This window comes from Staurois parvus, unplaced genomic scaffold (assembly GCF_062004578.1).
Source record: "Staurois parvus isolate SC_StPar_1 unplaced genomic scaffold, SC_StPar_1.0 ptg000354l, whole genome shotgun sequence".
NCBI classification, from domain to species: Eukaryota; Metazoa; Chordata; class Amphibia; order Anura; family Ranidae; genus Staurois; species Staurois parvus.
In genome coordinates, this window is record NW_028318150.1 from 6,945,830 (window position 1) to 6,964,232 (window position 18,403).

Below are 18,403 nucleotides of genomic sequence, written 5' to 3' on the forward strand. Positions count from 1 at the left end.
GAGGAATGCCGGATACCGGCTCTCCTCTCCTTTCGAGCTGTCAGCGTGACAGCTCGTGAGGAGAGAAATGCCGATAACTGGCATTTCACTATTTACATGCGATCAGCTGTGATTGAACACAGCTGATCACATGACTGAGCCAACATCTTCGGCTCTTTCCATCGATCAGTGATCTGCTGTGTCCAAGGGACACAGTGCACCACCGATCACCGTGCTGCGCACTCCCAGAGCCGCGCATGCCCGGTTAGAGTAGGAGGACGTCATATGACGTCCTACCGGAGGGAGAGAACTGCCTTGCGCCCATCATTACCTTATATAGCAGGCAGGAGGCAGTTAATCTGTAACTGCCATGGTGCTGCACATGTGATCAGTTATGACACCAACCAATTGATGGTTAGATAGTTTGGTGGAGGACACAAGCAAATGTGACAGTTGGCATCCGGCATTCCAGGAATGTAACTGTTTTTTGAAACTGTTAAATCAATGGGTTTATTTCCGCTTTTTGAATTACTGCTGTTCAGAGCCTCTGGGCTTCAGCAAAATGGCAGCCTTCAGCAAGAAGAAACAGGAGCAATGCTGGGGGCAATTGACAGCAAACACTAATTTTGGTGGCATAATAATAATAACGTGGAATGTATGTTCCTTGCTAAAGAACATTATTTTTTATCAAGTTTCTATGGGCAAAGTTCCACTTTAAGGGATAAGGGCATGTATAGGGAACATGTGCCCACCTCCATGTGGGCTGGGCAGCCCACTTGCAGGGTGTTTAGGAGATATTCACTGAGTATGCCATCAATTCCGGGTGCTGTGCTGTGGCTGTAACTCCAGTGCGCATGTGTGACAGTGATGCCATCTGGGCTTGGCCATTCAAATGTCTGGAGGTCATGAACTCAGACGGAGAACCAGGTGAAGGATGGAAGCCCTGTCAGCGGTGACACCACACCACTGAAGGGCTACATTTTAAGGTAAGTATTTCATAATATGCTAGTATGCAATGTATGCACATTATGGCTGAAACCACCTGGGGGCCTGCATTTTTTTTCTTCAAGTTTACTACTGCTTTAAAATGGTACATTTCTCATTTTAACCGGTTCCCAACCTTGCCAAAGGACGGCTACAGCGTGGTTGTGTAATCCTGGGACGACGTCCATGGACAACATTTCAGGACATGCCCCCCTGCGTGCCCCCAGTGCCACCTATCAGTGCCAGCTCATCAGTGCCGCCTATCAGTGCAGCATCATCAGTGCCAGCTCATCAGTGCTTCATATCAGTGCCCATCAGTGCTTCCTATCCATGCCATCTCATTAGTGTCCATCAGTGCTGCCTATCTGTGCCCATCAGTGTTGCCTAGCAGTGCTCACCAGTGCTGCCTATCAGTGCCCATCAGTGCTCCCTATCAGTGCAGCCTCATCAACGCACATCATTGAAGGAGAAAAATTACCTGTTTGCAAAATGTTTTAATAGATACAAAGAAAAACTTTTTTTTTTAAATTTTTTGCTCTTTTTTTGTTTATAGCACAAAACATAAAACACTCAGCAGCGATTAAATACCACCAAAAGAAAGCTCTATTTGTGTTAATAGATAACAATGTCATATGGGTACAGTGTTGCATGACCGCGCAATTGTCATTCAAAATGCGACAGAGCTGAAAGCTGAAAATTGGCCTTGGGGGTATAAGTGCCCGGTAGGGAAGTGGTTAAAGTGTTACTAAACCCAGGACCCTGCATCCAGTACATCTGGTCTCCCACAGTACACACAACATGCAAATGCAATTATTTTAGTAAATATAAACTGCTAAATACCTTTTCTCATCAGCAGTTAGAGCAGTATTGTGACTTCTATCAGTGTCCAGCTGAGCACTGGTTAATTTTTTTGATTCTGCTCTAACTGACCTATGAGGCTGCATAACCCCTGACCCTTAGTCTGGACAGTGTTGATTGGTCCTTTGCTGATCACATGTACCCTTCCAAACAAAAAAGCTTCTCCAACAATACACACTAAACTGAACATGTGCAGAGTGACTCCAGAGCTCTGTAATATCAGCAGATGGATTGGTGACAGTAGAAAAAGAGGAGGATCAGAGAAGTCAGGATCAAACATCCTTTTTACACAATGCAGAGGATTAACCCCTTAGGTTCCACAATGAGTATAACAAGCATGTTTTACTGCAAATACAGACTGATTTTACTGTTGTGGGTTTAGTAACACTTTAAAGTGATTCTAAAGGTTTACATTAAAAAAAAAATACAAACATCTCTATACTTACCTGCTGTGTGCAGTGGCTTTGCACAGAGCAGCTCGGGTCCTCCTCTTCTCGGGTCCCCTGCCTGTGCTCCTGTCCCCCTCCCTCCTGCTTGGGGACCCCCACAGCAAGGCGCGTACTATGGGGGTACCCACGCATGCACACTCCCCAGCCGCTGCTCCTTGTGTCCATTCACATACAAAGCCGTGGCTTGGCCTTGCCCCTTCTCTTCTCATTGGCTCCCTGGCTGTGATTGACAGCATCTGGAGCCAATGGCTCCCACTGCTGTCTCAGCCAATGAGAAGAGGAAGTCCTGGGATAGGCGCGACTCCAGTGCACATCGCTGGCTGGAAGGGGGCTTAGGTGAGTATTGGGGGGGGAGGGGACTGCACCAAGGTTTGTTACCTTCATGCATTCTATAAACACCCCTGAGCCTTTACACCCATTTGAACCATTTGATATGTTTACTAGTTCCTAACGTGAATACAGTGTGGGTTTCTGAGATTTGCAGAACATCGCATTAAGGGTTTCCGTAGATTTTGTTCGAATTGGGGTTGTATTTGGGGGAGTGGCAGGTATTGGAAGGTGTATTACCTCACCCCTTTTGAGTGTAGAAGCACTTTAATACAACACAACGCTCATTCGTGGAACGCCTTTCTTGTCGGGCAGTGCTAGCCTATCAGCGCCAAGGGAAGTAGACGTTTCCTGCCTGTGGAATAGTCGCAGTAACCCCTCGCTGCATGTATCAATGTGCCCGACTACAACCACCAGGGCAACTTCTATGTTTGCCTGGAGACGAGCAGGTGACCGGCACCTGACACCAGCACACAGGTCAGCGCCTCCCATTGGCCCGTATCCAATCCTCACCTGCACACGGGCCCGCCCCCCGCCTCCTGCCACTCACCTATTGGCTATTTCCGGACATGCTCGGTGAGTTGATTGGTGGCGGGGGATGACGCAGGCTGTTCGGTGACGTGCAGCGCAAGTGACGGAGCTGCTGGACTCGGAGGTGCTGGAGGCTCCGGTCTATAGCGGAATACCGAGCGGCAGGTACAGGATAGCTGAGGGTAGGAGGCCGGACAGGACAGCACAGGGGAGGGGGAAGCTGGCTGGCGGCTTCGCTGAGTGTGTGTGGACGGGGACGGGTGTGGGGCCCTGCTGAGGCCTGCGGGAAGAGGGGGAGGGGCTCCAGGGGCAGCATCACTCTGCTGACACAACATAAACAAGTAGGCAGAGGGCCATGCATGCCGCAACTGGAGGACTGAAGAGCTGTGTCATCTGCCAGCAGATCAGTGTCAGGGAGGCCATGCTCAGGCTGCTCTCCTAGTCATCATACTGTGGGGGTGCTAATGAGACAGGGGGTGTCCTGCTAGTGCTGCGTCCTGTGAGCATGGCCTTAGTGAAGCTGTACTAGATGCAATCAGTCTGTATTATGTGTCACCTTGGCCATTGTACACAGGTGACAAAGGAAGAGTAAAAACAGGTGCTTGATCTGTGTTTTTACTGCCCTCAGCCACCTGCTTGAATGCTAATCATGCAGCTGAACAGTATAGTACACATGCAATCACGATGCATTGCTTCACAGTCGCAGCAAAGTGTGACAGATGGCACCGCCTATCAAACTCACCCATTGATGTTGATGGGACTTCTCAGTAATGGCAAGCCAGCCGCTTGGTTTGCATTTATGTGTCTCAATGCTTGGATGCTGTCATGCCCTTTGAAACGTAACCTGCCGTTCATGAGAAAATAGAGGCAACCATGTGAGAACACCCAAATATACAAAGTTCTGCCATCCATGGATAGATCCCCCCAGGTGTTGGGTCTCTCCAAAATCTCTGAACATTGGTTGGTAGGGTTCCTATAATCTGTACTTCCCTCTGTACACATAGCCACTCTCCAGGGATTTCCCCCTATCCCCTTCTGATCTTGAAACACGTTTACTGTTTCTCTGTCCAATCTTGGAGCTGTTATGATCTTATTAGATTGTGAAGATTCCAATAAAGGATTTTAATTCTGCTACACCTTTGACAGTGTGGCCAACCTTTGTTCTTAGGCTCCCCTTATGATCTTACCCTCATTCCTGCCACGGTTCTATAAGATTTACAAAATCATTAAAACTGCAATAATCGCTACATTTTGGTAGTTGCTATCAGTAGCTCAGTTGACCGCTTTTGATACCTAGTCCTACCAAGTTCATGATAAGTGGTATCTGATGTCTATATACCAAAGTGTATGGATGATTTACACATTGAGACTTTTATTAAGGAAAGAAGAGATCTCCAAATAGAACAAAGGAATAATGATCCACCATGAATTTGTTTTTCAGAGGGTTGCTCATGTGATAGGGCAATAAAGTTGAAGTTTAGTCCCATTATTTATTTACCAAGCACTTTAGTTACTTGTAATGACGTGTAGAGTCAAATACAGTGTGAATTTTTGCCTCCTGCAGTAATTATCTCAAAAGTAGTTCACTAAAGAACCTACCTTGTTTAACTAGTTTAATATTTATGTTGTATGGTATTTACACAGAATTTTCTTTTTCCTTTTTTTTTTTTTTTTTTTTTTTTTATATTTGCTCCTAGAAGCCAGCAGTGTTTTTTCCGAAAAAAACGCCTGACGCTTGTAGAAGTGTCTAACCCTTTTACAAGCATCTAGATGTGTTTTACAGGTGTCAAGCGAGCGCTTGGGTGTTCATTTCATTGGTCAAAATTAATAATTTCTTCTTTCGATTGAAATGAACGCTCAAGTACTAAACGTGTTTAAGTGAGTTCACGAGCGTCCAGAGTTTTTTCGGCCCAAATGCTGCTGTTCCTGGACGCACTGGCAGAGGGTTTTTTTTTCCCTGCCTCAACTCTTCTGCTGCTAAGTCTGTCTGAATGGAGACATGGGATCAGGGGCTGACTGACAACTCATGGGTCCCCTGGGCAATAGGGGATCATGGGACCCCTGTGTCCTTGCCCAAACTCAAAAAAGCTTATGAAAAAGGTACCGGGGCATCTCATGGGGCCCCCCCCCCCGGGCAATAGGGGATCATGGGGCCCCTGTGTCCTTGCTCAAACTCAAAAAAGCCTATGAAAAAGGTACCAGGGGCATCTCATGGGGCCCCCTACTGACCCCGGGCCCTCGGGCAGTGCCCGAGTTTCCAAATGGTCAGTCCGCCCCTGCATAGGATAATATGCAGGGGAGTATGAGGCAGAAAAAAAAACACCAGACGCCCCTAGGAGCAGTTGTAAAAATGTCCAGCGTGCATGAGGCCTCAGTGTTATTTTTTTATGTTGCTGTATCGCAGTTGTTGTGTGGTGTTTGTTTTTTGTTTTGTTTTTTTTTCACTGCACCAGATGATTGTTCATGAAATAACACAAATACTGGGAAACTATGAAAACATTCTAGTTTGTCTTCATTTACAGAACCATCTCCCTCTAGTGCAATGATACAAATTATTTACATTTCTGAGCTAAAAGTACAATATTTCCACACAGATACATTGTGTTTTTTTTTAACTTACTGGGCAGTGCAGCGTTCCCCTTGTACACTCCTGAAAAATCAACTGCCTATACCATGAAATGAATCATACACACGGGATGTTTTAAAACCGCTGATTCTCTTGCAAGCAGCGTTTTGGCAGAAAAAAAAATGCCTGATACTTGTAAAAGTGTCTAACCCTTATACAAGCGTTTAGGCGCGTTGATAGGCATCAATCGATTGGGTATTAATTCATTTCAATGGCCATAATAATAATTATTTCTGGCCATTGAAATTAATTAATGCTCAAGCACTAAACGTGCTTTTTGTGCCAAAACGCTGCTGCTCCTGGACGCACTGGCAGTGGGTTTTTTTTTTTGTTTTTTTTTTACAGCTCCTAGAAGCCTCGGATACTAAAAGCTTCTAAAAGTCTGTGTGCATGGGCACATAGGATAACATGTAAGAGCTTTTGGAAGCTGTAGAAAAAAACACCTGACTCCCCTAGAAGTGGCTGAAAAGACACCTTGTGTGCATGAGGCCGAATAGTGTGTGTGTGGTGTGTTTTTTTTTTTATACAGTTTTTGGTTCCCATATTTACAGAATTTACGGTATTTTGCACAAAATTGATACTTTGCTTAATAAATTGAAGCTAATTGCATGAAATATTTCCAGAAAAACAACCTTAGACCCATCTCCCTGCTGCCATTCACATCCAAACTCCTTGAGCGCTTAGCCTGCAATCGCCTAAGCTCCCATCTCAACGACAACAACCTCCTTGACCCCCTACAGTCCGGCTTCCGTCCCCTACACTCCACCAAAACTGCCTTACTCAAACTCTACAAACGACCTGCTAACCGCCAAAGCTAATGGCCACTATTCAGTGCTCCTACTCCTCGACCTCTCCGCTGCCTTTGACACAGTCGACCACCCCCTCCTCCTCAAAAAAACTACACTGCCTTGGCCTCAGAGACTCCGCTCTCTTCTGGCTCTCGTCCTACCTATCACAACGCTCCTTCAGCGTTACCTATAACGCTACCACCTCCCCCTCACTCCCCTTCTCTGTTGGGGTCCCTCAAGGCTCTGTCCTCTGGCCCCTTCTTTTCTCCATCTACAACTCGTCCCTTGGCCAACTGATACACTCTCACGGCTTCAACTACCACAATCTATGCAGACGACACACAAATCTATCTCTCGACCCCCTCACCTCACCCCCTCAGTCTCCGCCTGAATCACAAGCCTACTGAACGACCTATCAGATTGGATGTCGCTCCACTTCCTTAAACTGAACCTCTCCAAAACCGAGCTCCTAGTTTTTCCCCCAGCCCGCGCACCCCCCCCCCCCCCCCCCCACTGACTTTTCCATCACGTCCAACAATGCCACCATCAGGCCCACCCTGCAAGCCAGAGTACTTGGTGTAATTCTGGACTCCAATCTATCCTTCCAACCCCAAGTCCAATCGCTAACAAACTCATGCAGACTCCACCTCCGCAACATCGCCAAAATATGCCCATTCCTAACCCCAGAAACCACTAAACGGCTCATCCACTCCCTCATCATATCACGACTCGATTACTGCAACTCCCTCCTCACTGGCCTGCCTCACCACAGGCTATCCCCACTTCAGTCGATCCTAAATACGGCAGCCAGACTCATCCACCTTACCAACCGCTCCGTTTTCGCCACCCCCCTCTGCCAATCCCTCCACTGGCTTCTGATTGCCCAACAGATCAAATTTAAAATGCTAACACTGACATAAAAAGCTGTCCATAACTCTGCCCTAAACTACATCACCGACCTAATATCCAAATACCACCCAAAACGCACTCTCCGCTCCTCACAAGACCTCCTTCTCTCTAGTTCCCTGGTCTCCTCCTCCCATGCCCGCCTCCAGGACTTCTCCCAGGGCATCACCCATCCTCTGGAACTCCCTACCGCAATCCATCAGACTATCGCCTACTCTCCACTGATTTAGGCGCACCCTGAAAACCCACCTCTTCAGGGAAGCCTACCCCACCCCCTGCTAATTGCCGATCTCCTCCACTCCTCCTACCACTCCATCCCCCACAGCTTTTTCTCCTGTACCACTATCTCCTCTTTCTTAGAATGAAAGCTCCAAGGAGCAGGGCCCTCGAACCCCTCATGTATCGCATTATATTATTATTGTACTGTCTCATGTATTGTCTCCCATTGTAATGTACAGCTCTGAGCGAACTGTTGGCGCTTTATAAATACTGTATAATATTAATAATCATTCATTAGTGAACTGACCCCTTTATTTCATGTCCTGCAGGCTGCTGTTTTCATGTTCCTTTCTTCAGGACCAGTTCACACCAGAACGCAGTGCAGGAAACCTGCATTTCAGGCTCTCTCCTTACAGTTCTTGCAGTTGTACACATGGACATCTATCACTGTGCCTCGCAGAGTACACCACACTTGTTTGGAGACTATCCTATTTACTTCATCACAAATGAACAAAGTGCACAATGTTTTAGGGAAAGTTAACATGATACTACAGTCTTCTTTTTTTTCTTTTTTTTTTTTTTTCCCTTAAAAATAACAAACCTGTTATACTTTACCTGTTCTGTGCACTGATTTAGCACAGAACAGCCCAGGTCCTCCTCTTCTCAGGTCCCTTGCTGGCGCTCATGGCCCCTCCCTCCTGTTGCTATAGGGGCACCCGAGCAGGCATGCTGCCGAGCGGCTGTTCTACATGTCCTTTCACACACAACTGCAGCTTGGCCCCACCCCCTCTCCTGTTTGGCTCACTGGATGATTGACAGCAGTACAAGCTAATGGCTCCCACTGCTGCCCTCACCCAATCAGGAGTTAATCCTCGAAGAACCGAGGCTCTCACTGGATCAAGAGGGGGCTCCGGTAAGAGTTGGGGGGGGCTGCTACACACAGAGTTTTTTTTACCTTTATGCATAGACTGCTTGAAGGTAAAAAAACCTTGATACTTTAGAACCACTTTAACCCGTCGGCAGGTGCCTAAAGTGCAATTTCAGCTTTGCATTTTTCTTTTTAAAACTATTACCCAGCATTTCTTAAAGTTAAAAAAAAACAAACTTCCATTTAAGTAGTTATTCTATCTCTGGCTCTAACCCTACAGAGTGCGATGATCCAGCAGCACTACATTTCCTGTGAGCACAGGATGTCGATAACCTGACCCCCTAGGGGTTGATCGCTGTTTTTTTTTTGCGTGCGTGTGTCCCTCAGACCCTTATTCTATCGTATACTATATGGCAACATCACGATTTATCTTTAAGGTGCTTCTAAAGGCAATTTCTTTTAACAACTTAATGCATTCTCTGCAGTGAGGTTACCCCCCCATACTTACCTGAGCCCGATCTCTATCCAGCAATGTGCACCTCTTTGGCTCAGAGATAGCAGTTGGAGCCACTGGCTCCTGTTGCTGTCAATCACAGCTAGTGAGGACGGGGCTGAGCTGTGCTCTGTGTGTTAATGGACATACAGAGCTGGGCTCAGGAGTGAGCATACACAAGTGCCCCCATAGTGTCTTGCTGTAGGGGCCCTCAGCAGAGGGGAGGAGGATCGGGGCTGCTCTATGCAAAACCACTGCACAAAGCAGGCAAGTATAACCTTTAAAGTAATTGTAAATGCTCAGATTTTAAAAAATTAAAATAAAGGAAAATTCCTTATTTGGCCCAACAGGTTTGTGTGTACCTAATAAGCTCTTAATGCCCCTAAGCAACAAAGTAGCGGTATTCACTTCTTCGTTTTATGCAATAGTTCTAGAACCATCCATCTTATCATTAATGTCCACGCTGAGCAACCGTTTATGTGCGTTGCATTGGGACAGCTTATTGATTATCAATGGGCTGCCAATGTGCAAGAATAGACATGCAACATTTATTTTCAGCACAATACACATTAGTGCATTACCGTGTGCTGTAACGTGCGTGTGTTTAGGTATACAAAATGAATGACACTGCTAATGCACAAAACATGCATTGTGTTAACGTGCCACATGAAAAGGTGTGTTGCAGCTGGGTAAGGAAGAAAGCTATGTGTTCATTTAGTCCTATCTGTACACATCTTGATGTCTTTCCCAAGTAATCATATCCACACACACTTGATGAGATATACAACGTCATCACTTTCACATGTAACAAATTCCTGCATGGGGAGATCTAAACTTTGTGTAGGTCGATTCATCCGATCTCCATAAATAATGGTCAGTATTGGCAGTTTCTGCATGGAGTATATCATGTGGTATAGGGAAGAATCTCTGCTCATTTTAGTTACTTTAAAACTTTGTGTGGTTTAAACTTCAAGTTGGTAATCTATAGCAACTTGGCAGCCTGAATTTGCAGATGTTTAGTCATGGCAAGTTAATTCTGAATGTCTACGTTGTGCTTTTCTTCCCTTTTGAGTATGCCTCCATATTATTCCAGGAAGAGGTGTTCCTCTTATATTTTGTGCAAGAAAAAAAGTAATTTTGCATCAAATGCAACCAAACTATTGTTTTACCGAGATGGCTGTTTTCTCAGTGCTCAATGGATGGATACAATATTGGCTCAACATGAGTTTGAGGAATCTGTCTGAAATGCTGCTTTTAGAGTTTTCTGGACAGACTTGGTCTTTGGTTGTTTTGTGGTAGATGCCCTCAGAAACTGATAGTTGCCTGGCTTTCATGCTGAATTGTTTGGTTCAGTAGTTTGAGTCACTGGCCCAAAACAAGCATGCAGATAAATGCCTGTGGCTGACTTTTATTTTTATATTTTCATTTCCCATGTCCGAGACTTAGAAATTAATAAAGCTGATGGATCAGAATAACAGCCAGCATGATACTAAATATTAAACTTGAATTGGTAATAGGTTTTTGGGTTCCTTTGGACACTGTTAGGGCTTGTTCACACTTGACTGTTTTTCCAACTCTTGCCAAAAGCCCCTATACCGTTGCGCGGTTTAGCAGCGATTGCTAGGCGTTTGCCAGGCATTAAAAACACCCCACAAACGCCTATAATGAAGTTTGAATGGTGTTAACACTCTGCAAATGCCCCGCAACCGCACCGCAAATGCCGGCCGGGAGTTTGCGGAGCGGCACCATAGACTTGAATAGTAGGCTTCAACTCCTGACTTGACCAGAGGCGTCTGTTTTGCCGCGACGCTAACGCTCCCGTTTGAACAGCACCATGTGCTGCAGTGTGCAGAATTTTCCCAGGCGTTTGGGAAGCGTTTTTACCGTTTCCCAAACACCTGTCTGCTGCTTACTAACAAGACTAGTGTGAACGTAGCCTAAGTGGGGTATCACTGTTCTGTCAGACGCTGACTGGATGTTAAAGGATAAGTTTATCTTTTGGACAAAAATAATAAATGCTAATTTTTTTTATTTTTTTTGCAGGTAAAAAAACGTGCATTTATTTTTTTTGTCCAAAGGAGCCTGGAAAGCATTGCACCAGCGATCAGTAGATTGCTGATGCCGTACAGGTCTGCAGACTCGTCAGAATATCTGCTTGCCGTACGGGATGTACAGTCAAGCAGATATTCTAACCGGTAGCTTCAATGCCGTTCATCGAAATCTACAAGCCCACAGGCGCTAAGGCTGTCGGGACTTGTAGGCACTCATTCACCGAAAACTGTGAATGAGTGAGTGACACAGCTGTGTGGGCAGAGCCCCCACATGGCTGTGTTGTTTTCAAATCTGACATTACTGGGAGACGCTTCCCCCGTACTATATGTCGGGAGGGGGAGCGGCAGGCCCTGCTGTGGCTATGGGAACATGTTACATATCCCACACTAAAAACAGGTGGACCATGTTCCACAGGTGAACTTCAACTTTAAGAAGTTTTGCAGTCTGTAAAGTGGTACACATGTGGTTTTCAGTTGTCTATTACGTGGTTTGCCTGGACTTTAATGGTAAATGGTTCACAGACTGCGTTAAACTATAAATCCTCATGCACACTGGATGTTTTTACAGCTGCTGTTTTTGGCTTTTTTTTTTTTTTTTTTTTTTTTTTAACCTACAGCCAGTAAACTCCCCAGCATGTTCTCCTATTTGGCTGTTTTATCTGTAAAAAACACTCTAATGCTGAAAAGCGCAGTAAAACCCGCAAATGCGGAAAAATGCAGCTAAAAGCTAAAAAAAGCTGAAAAACACACTTTAACGTGACTTTACACAGCTAACGTTACCATCGTTCTCAAAACGCCCCGTGTGCATGGAGCCTAACTAAAGGCAAAACTTTTTTTTATTTAGTTTTGGATAGAGTGGAGATGGATTATAACTCATGTCTGGTTTTTATTGCAGTCTGTGCCCCCTTTAGGGAGATTCACCCTCTCTATATGTCTTATTTACCATTAGCATTGAAAATGAAAGTAAACAAAACTCCCAAATTTTGGGTTGTCCCCTGAAAAGTAATGGAGGGTAAATCTTCTAATTGGGACACTAGTTCTGGTGTCCTGGGGGTCCCCAAGGAATTCCCTTAATTTGCAGGGATTTCCTCTCACTTCTTGTTTTACTTTTTGTTTACCTTTTTTATACATGTATAAAAAAACCTTCTGTGTGTACTTCCAACATGCCCCCGCCCCCAATACTTACCTGAGCCCTATTGCAATCCAGCAATGTGCAGGAGACCCTTGGCTCTATGGGGACTCTCCCTCCTCATTGGCTGAGACAGCAGCGGGATTTCAGTCGGAACCAGTGAGCCAGAGAATAGGGGTCTGACATGTTTGTTATCTTTAACCACAGTCCAGACACTTTCACCCCCTTCCTTTCCAGGCCAATTTTCAGCTTTCAGTACTATCACACTTTGAATGACAACTGCGTTGTTAACACTGTACCCATTTGAATTTTTTTAGCTTTTTTTTTTTTTTTTTTTTTTTTGATGCAGATAAAACTTTATTTTGGTGGTATTTATTCACCACTGGGATTTTTATTTTTTTGCTATATAAATGAAAGTCCAAAAATTTAGCAAATCTTTTTCATATATCTTGGCCAAAATGTATTCAGCTATCTTTTTAGTAAAAAAAAAACCCAAATAGTTTAAAACCAAAAATTGTAATTTAAAACATTTTTTTTGTTTACATTTTTATTTTTTTATATTTAAAAAAAAAAACAAACATACTGTGACACTGTACTACTTGTGGCGGGTGATAAAGATGTTTTTTTTTTTTCTTGTTTTTTTTTTTTCTTGTTTTTTTTTTTTTCTTGTTTTTTTTTTTTTACACTGATTGCTTTTACACCCATAAAGTCTGTAAAAGCAATCATTTCTCCTTTTCTCTGGCATTCTTGCAGCCATTAACAAATACTGTTGTGAAATACCAACTGTTGTGAAGGGTGTTCTTCACCAGGGAAAGAAATCTTCGGTCATCCACCACAGTTGTTTTCCATGGTCTTCCGGGTCTTTTGGTGTTGCTGAGCCCACCGGTGCATTCCTTTTTTTTTTTTTTTAAGAATGTTCCTAATGATGGCTTGCTTCACTGATAGTGACAGCTCTTTGGATCTCATCTTGAGAGTTGACAGCAACAGATTCCAAATGCAAATAGCACCCTTGAAATGAACTCTGGACCTTTTATCTGCTCATTGTAATTGGGATAATTAGGGAATAACACACACCTGGCCATGGAACAGCTGAGAAGCCAATTGTCCCATTACTTTTGGTCCCTTAACAAGTGGGAGGCACATATGCAAACTGTTGTAATTCCTACACCGCTCACCTGATTTGGCTGTAAATACCCTCAAATTAAAGCTGACAGTATGCAGTTAAAGCACATCTTGTTCGTTTCATTTCAAATCCATTGTGGTTGTGTATAGAGCCAAAAATAATAGAATTGTGTCGCTGTCCCAATATTTATGGACCTGACTGTACATTTATAATGTTTAAATGTTTGTGCTTCTCACCTCCGTTTATATCTTCTAAAGTTCTAAAATACTGTGGAGCTGCATTATGAAAACAAATACAAAATGTAATCGATCTATAGCCTCTAGTAGCCAAGTTCAGTGTTTAACCTCCCTGGCGGTCTAATTATGTCATTTTTTTTTTTTGAATGTCAAAGTGGTACATTGTTTTGCATGGAAATTTTGTTTGATATTGTAGGCCTGTAATTCTTAGGAATAACTCACTTAAATCTGTCCAAACGAGTCTAGTAAACATCCCAGGTATGATAAAGTTAGAAACATGAAATCATAAATTATAATTCTAATTTAATTCAATAATATAATCAAACCAAAAATACTGAAATTTGAAATGGCGCACCAAGTTAGCACATCACTGAGCTCAGTCACAGAATCGTTGCTGTCATCACTTTCAATGTCTGATGAAGAATTTCCCTACGAATCACTATCGCTCGATTCTGCAAGTGATTCTAATTCACTATTGCTGTTTTCTAGCTGGTCTAAAACCGCTTTTGACCTAAAGGGATGGTTTTTGGATGCCATGGATGTTCTCAAGTTTCCAGGCAGACAGAACAGTAAAAGTGCAGGCAGGGCACAGGACAAAGCAATCGGGACAAAACTGAGATGAAATGGTTTGATACAGTAATGTAGTCCTAACAGATTACAATGTATTGTGTGTATGTCATGTGTTTACTTTTTCAAATCTCGGGGTTACTACTTTTTTTAATGAAAATTAACCCCGAGCCACACTCGGGATTACCGCCAGGAAGGTTAAGGATAAAATTGGTTTCTATGGCTCACAGAACCATTTTTACTCTAGGTTGGTATTTGACCTTTCCTCTTCAGTGATGGAGTAGAGCAGCGGTTCTCAAGCATGGTACCCTAGTGGGTACTAATGGTTAGTGAGAAGTGGATTGCTCTACTGCCAAATGATACCTGCATAGTTCTAGCATCAATGTCACTTAGTACCTATGGCATGGGACCTGTGGAACCTCTTAAATAAGTAACCATTGGCACCAAGGGACTCCCAATAATCCAGTAAGGAGGTACTTAAATGGGAGCCTCTTATGGTGTGTGGTGTGGTGTTTTGTTTTTTTTTTTTTTTTTTTTTAAGCTCCAAAAGGTACAATTATACCAAAGTCAGTTGTAGGTCCACTTTAATTTAAACCCAAGCTCTAACCAGATTTTTTTTTTTAAATTTTGAATAGTGCAGAAAGGTTACGATATCTTCTATGTAACTGTTTCTGTTCCTTTTTTGGGAGCTTTGATGGCTTTCAGGCAGATCAGAACCTCAGGAAGAATTATCTTCACGGTGTCTATTTGACTTTGAAGTGATTCTAAAGGTTAAATTTTTTTTTTTTTAAACAAGCATGTTCTATTTAGCTGCTCTGTGCAGTGGTTTTGCACAGAGCAGCCCCGATTCTCTTCTTTTTGGGTCCCCTGCTGGTGGTCCTGGCGTTGGGGTCACTCAAGCAGGCTTGCTCCTAAGCCGCACTTCTGTGAATGGGCATTGTCCATTCCCACAGTATGGCTCGGCCCCACCCTGTTCTCTCCTCATTGGCTTACTAGCTGTGATTGACAGGAGCAGGAATCAACTCCCTCTTCTGTGTGAGTCAATGAGAAGAGAGAGACCCAGGAGAGCCCCGGCTCTCATGCACATCACTAGATCGGGATGCACTCAGATGAATGTTTACCTTCATGCATGAAACCTGGCTTTACATCCACTTTAATCCAGCCATATATGGATCAAAATTCAGTTAGTTCAGCAGGGACTGGGTGAATTTTGAGCCATTTACGAGCAGGCTGGTTGTATAGGAGTCCATCTCCAAATCAATGTCTGTACAATCAGCCTGTTGGGTTTTTTTTTTTTTTGTTTTTGTTTTTGCCCGATCAGTAGCCTGCAACACTGATAATTTTATTGTGATGGCTGTGAACTCTCCCTGCTGTCAGAATATAATTCTGTAGCTCCTGAATGAATTCCCCCATCTACATTGAATATGTTGATGGGGGAATCGATGCATTTTTTTTTCATTCAACCAGCGAAAATAATTTTGGTAAATTAGGGAAAATACCCCCCCCAAATGGGACACAAAATGTTGTCTATGCACACACTTTAATGAACCTTTATTATTTCTCAGGAATTGTGTCTTCAGTGGTGTAAAGTCTCACAATACACAGTTCAGGGTGTGATTGGCAACATTTTGCGAACTGAACATTTTTGTGTTCGTATTGAAGCCCAAGTTTAGCTGAAAATAAACACAACAAATCAGCACAGGGGACATAACTTGCAGTTAGTATGATGTGTCCCTTGTGTTGACTCTTCTGCATTTCAGTATAAATCTTCCTCTGTCCCTGCCACCATCATATTCCAGTGCGGCAGGTGTTAATACAGCTAAGGGCCTGTCAGGGACTCGCAGCAAGAGCTGTAGTATAGTTTCTATGAATGACACTGGACCTCTGAATGGGGGACAGACAGATGATTGATGGCGCTACCCCCTCCATTCAGAGATCCTGTCCTTCATAGAAGCTGTAGTGAATGGTGGATCTGGCAGGAAAGGATGGGCATAGTCAAGTTCTCTTGATGAGCGTGCCTCATTGCCTCTTGGCTATGTTAACCCCGCCGCACCACAAGTTTGCCTTGGTGGGGTGGGGGCATCAGAGGAGGAAGATTTCTATTGAAAGGCTAAGCATCAACGCAAGCGACATATAGTACTAACCGTAAGTTATGTTTTTATTTTGAGCTAAACTTGGGATTTTTCATTCCCCCTCCCAACACAGTATATCGTTTACATGGTCACCAAGAACTAAAGTAGAAATCGAAACCTTTCGAGTTGTCGCCAGAGCAAAAGGATAATGAAAACCCTCTTATGAAGACACTTGTTCCTGTGACGACTTGTATACAGTTTGCACTTGTTGGAAGTACATTTCAGTCAAAATTGAAAACTAAACCTTGACCTGAATACAGAGAACATAGCCTACATAGTTGTATTGATCCAGATATTGTTGTACTTAAAGTCAAAGCCATAGCTTTTTTTTGTATTTTTGTACCAGTCAGGTTTTTATCACAGCGTGCATCCACCTTCGAAGTAATCTCTCAATTTATTTTGGTGACATCAGTCACTAAGACTGAAAGTAAGGAGGAAATCCAACATTTTGAGCTATCCCCAGAACAGGAATAAAGGACAATACTTTCAACTGAGACTTTTGTTCTATTGACAGCTCTTTAGGAAGGGTACTATATGAAGAAATTCCCTCTGTAAAGTGATGGGGAATCTTGCCAGTTTTTATTGATAAGTTTTTGGTTTTTTTTGTTTTGGTTTTTTCTGAATGGTTAATTTTCACTGTGCTTAGTGCACTCAAAAAACATCCACCATATGTTTAAATTATACTGTCACAAACAAGTTGCGCTGTAAATTGAGTAACTAATAAAATAAATACTCGGATAAATGTGATTTATATACAATGTATAGATTGGGAAGTGTGTGGCTAACAGACCCCAGAACTGGTGGGACACTTGTGTTATCATTAAGGAGTTGAGCTAGACATTTCCCCCCCCCCCCCCCCCACCCGTGCATGGGAAGAACGTTGCTGCACAGTGAAAATAAGGTGTACTGAAATACCCAGAACTGAAGTTTTGATACATAAAAGCACCTAAAGCTTAGCATATGACCATTTAGGAAAACAAGCTAACAGAGCCCAAGGTGTAGGGAAGACTGAATTCTTAGGCTGACATCTTCACAAGGCAAAAGCTTAATTGGTGAGTGCTCTTGGTGGCAAGATAAAGGATAAACTGTGGTGGCATTGGAATATTTCATCAACATCCAATTACACCAGCAGGATGTATGCAGTGTCATGCCAAATATATAATTTGGGGTCTAGGGATTCGGTAAGAGGCTGGTTACATTGGTGGTCAATATACTTCTCACAATGGATTGAAGTTGATGGACACTTTTCACAGGAAAACATAAATTATTTGGACTTTTAATTATATGTCACTTTGGGATATATCGTTCATTTGCATATTTATTTTATTAATCACTTATTTACAATGTAACTTGTTTGTGACGGTAGATTTTACCATTCCCTATTTTATCTAAATTTTAAAAAATGATTTGGCTTTAGATCTACTTTAAGAAATCAACTCTGCTCCTATCCTGATACTGTATATAAAAGAAACTAAGAAGTACTACATTGTATTGCTTGGATTCACACCTGCCTGGAAAATTTAGTGTTACTAAACCCATGACACTGCATTCACTATATCTTGTCTCCCACAGTACACAACATAGAAATGCAATTATTTTAGTAAATATAAACTGCTAAATACCTTTTCTTATCAGCAGTACATAGCTTCTTGTGACTATCAGTGTCACGCTGAGCACTAGTTAGAGCTTGTAGGAGGGGGGTTTTCATTCTGCTCTGTCCTATGAGGCTGCATAACCCCGGACCCTCTGTCTGGACAGTGCTGATCGGTTCTTTGCTGATCACATGCACCCTCCCAAAGGGGAAAAAAACTCTAGCAATACACACTAAATGAGCATGTGCAGAGTGACTCCTGGAGCTCTGTACTATCAGCAGATGGATGGGGGACAGTATATGGGGAGGATCAGACAGACAGGATGAAATGGCTATTTTACACGATGTGGAGGATTAACCCCTTAGGTTCCACAGTGAGTATCACAAGCACAATTGACTGCATATACAGACTGATTTTACTGTTGTGGGTTCAGTAGCACTTTAAATGTACTTGGTGATGCAGGAAGTAGAGGAAAAAAGTAAGGTATGCAGCACAGGCCCCAGGAAGTTCTATGGAGCGGGGTGCTTATTCTGTGTGAGTTTGCA

The 18,403-nt window shown here is 43.3% G+C and overlaps 1 protein-coding gene and 1 long non-coding RNA gene across 7 annotated transcripts in view; one reads left to right on the forward strand and one right to left on the reverse strand.

Annotated features, from left to right (window-relative positions):
- The window catches only part of LOC149456623 (uncharacterized), a 62,023-nt gene extending 58,607 nt beyond the window's left edge, over window positions 1-3,416 (reverse strand). For all 3 annotated transcript variants that reach the window (XR_016313849.1, XR_016313847.1, XR_016313848.1), the window contains exon 1: window positions 3,148-3,416. This is a non-coding gene — a long non-coding RNA (uncharacterized LOC149456623). The remainder of the gene's footprint in view (window positions 1-3,147) is intronic.
- The window catches only part of PJA2 (praja ring finger ubiquitin ligase 2), a 54,503-nt gene continuing 39,241 nt past the window's right edge, over window positions 3,142-18,403 (forward strand). For 2 of the 4 annotated variants that reach the window (XM_089684747.1, XM_089684749.1), the window contains exon 1: window positions 3,142-3,293. The gene's annotated coding sequence lies outside the window, so the exon portion shown is untranslated. Of the gene's footprint in view, window positions 3,311-18,403 lie in introns of all 4 variants that reach the window. The other 2 variants (XM_089684751.1, XM_089684748.1) reach the window with 2 other exon arrangements.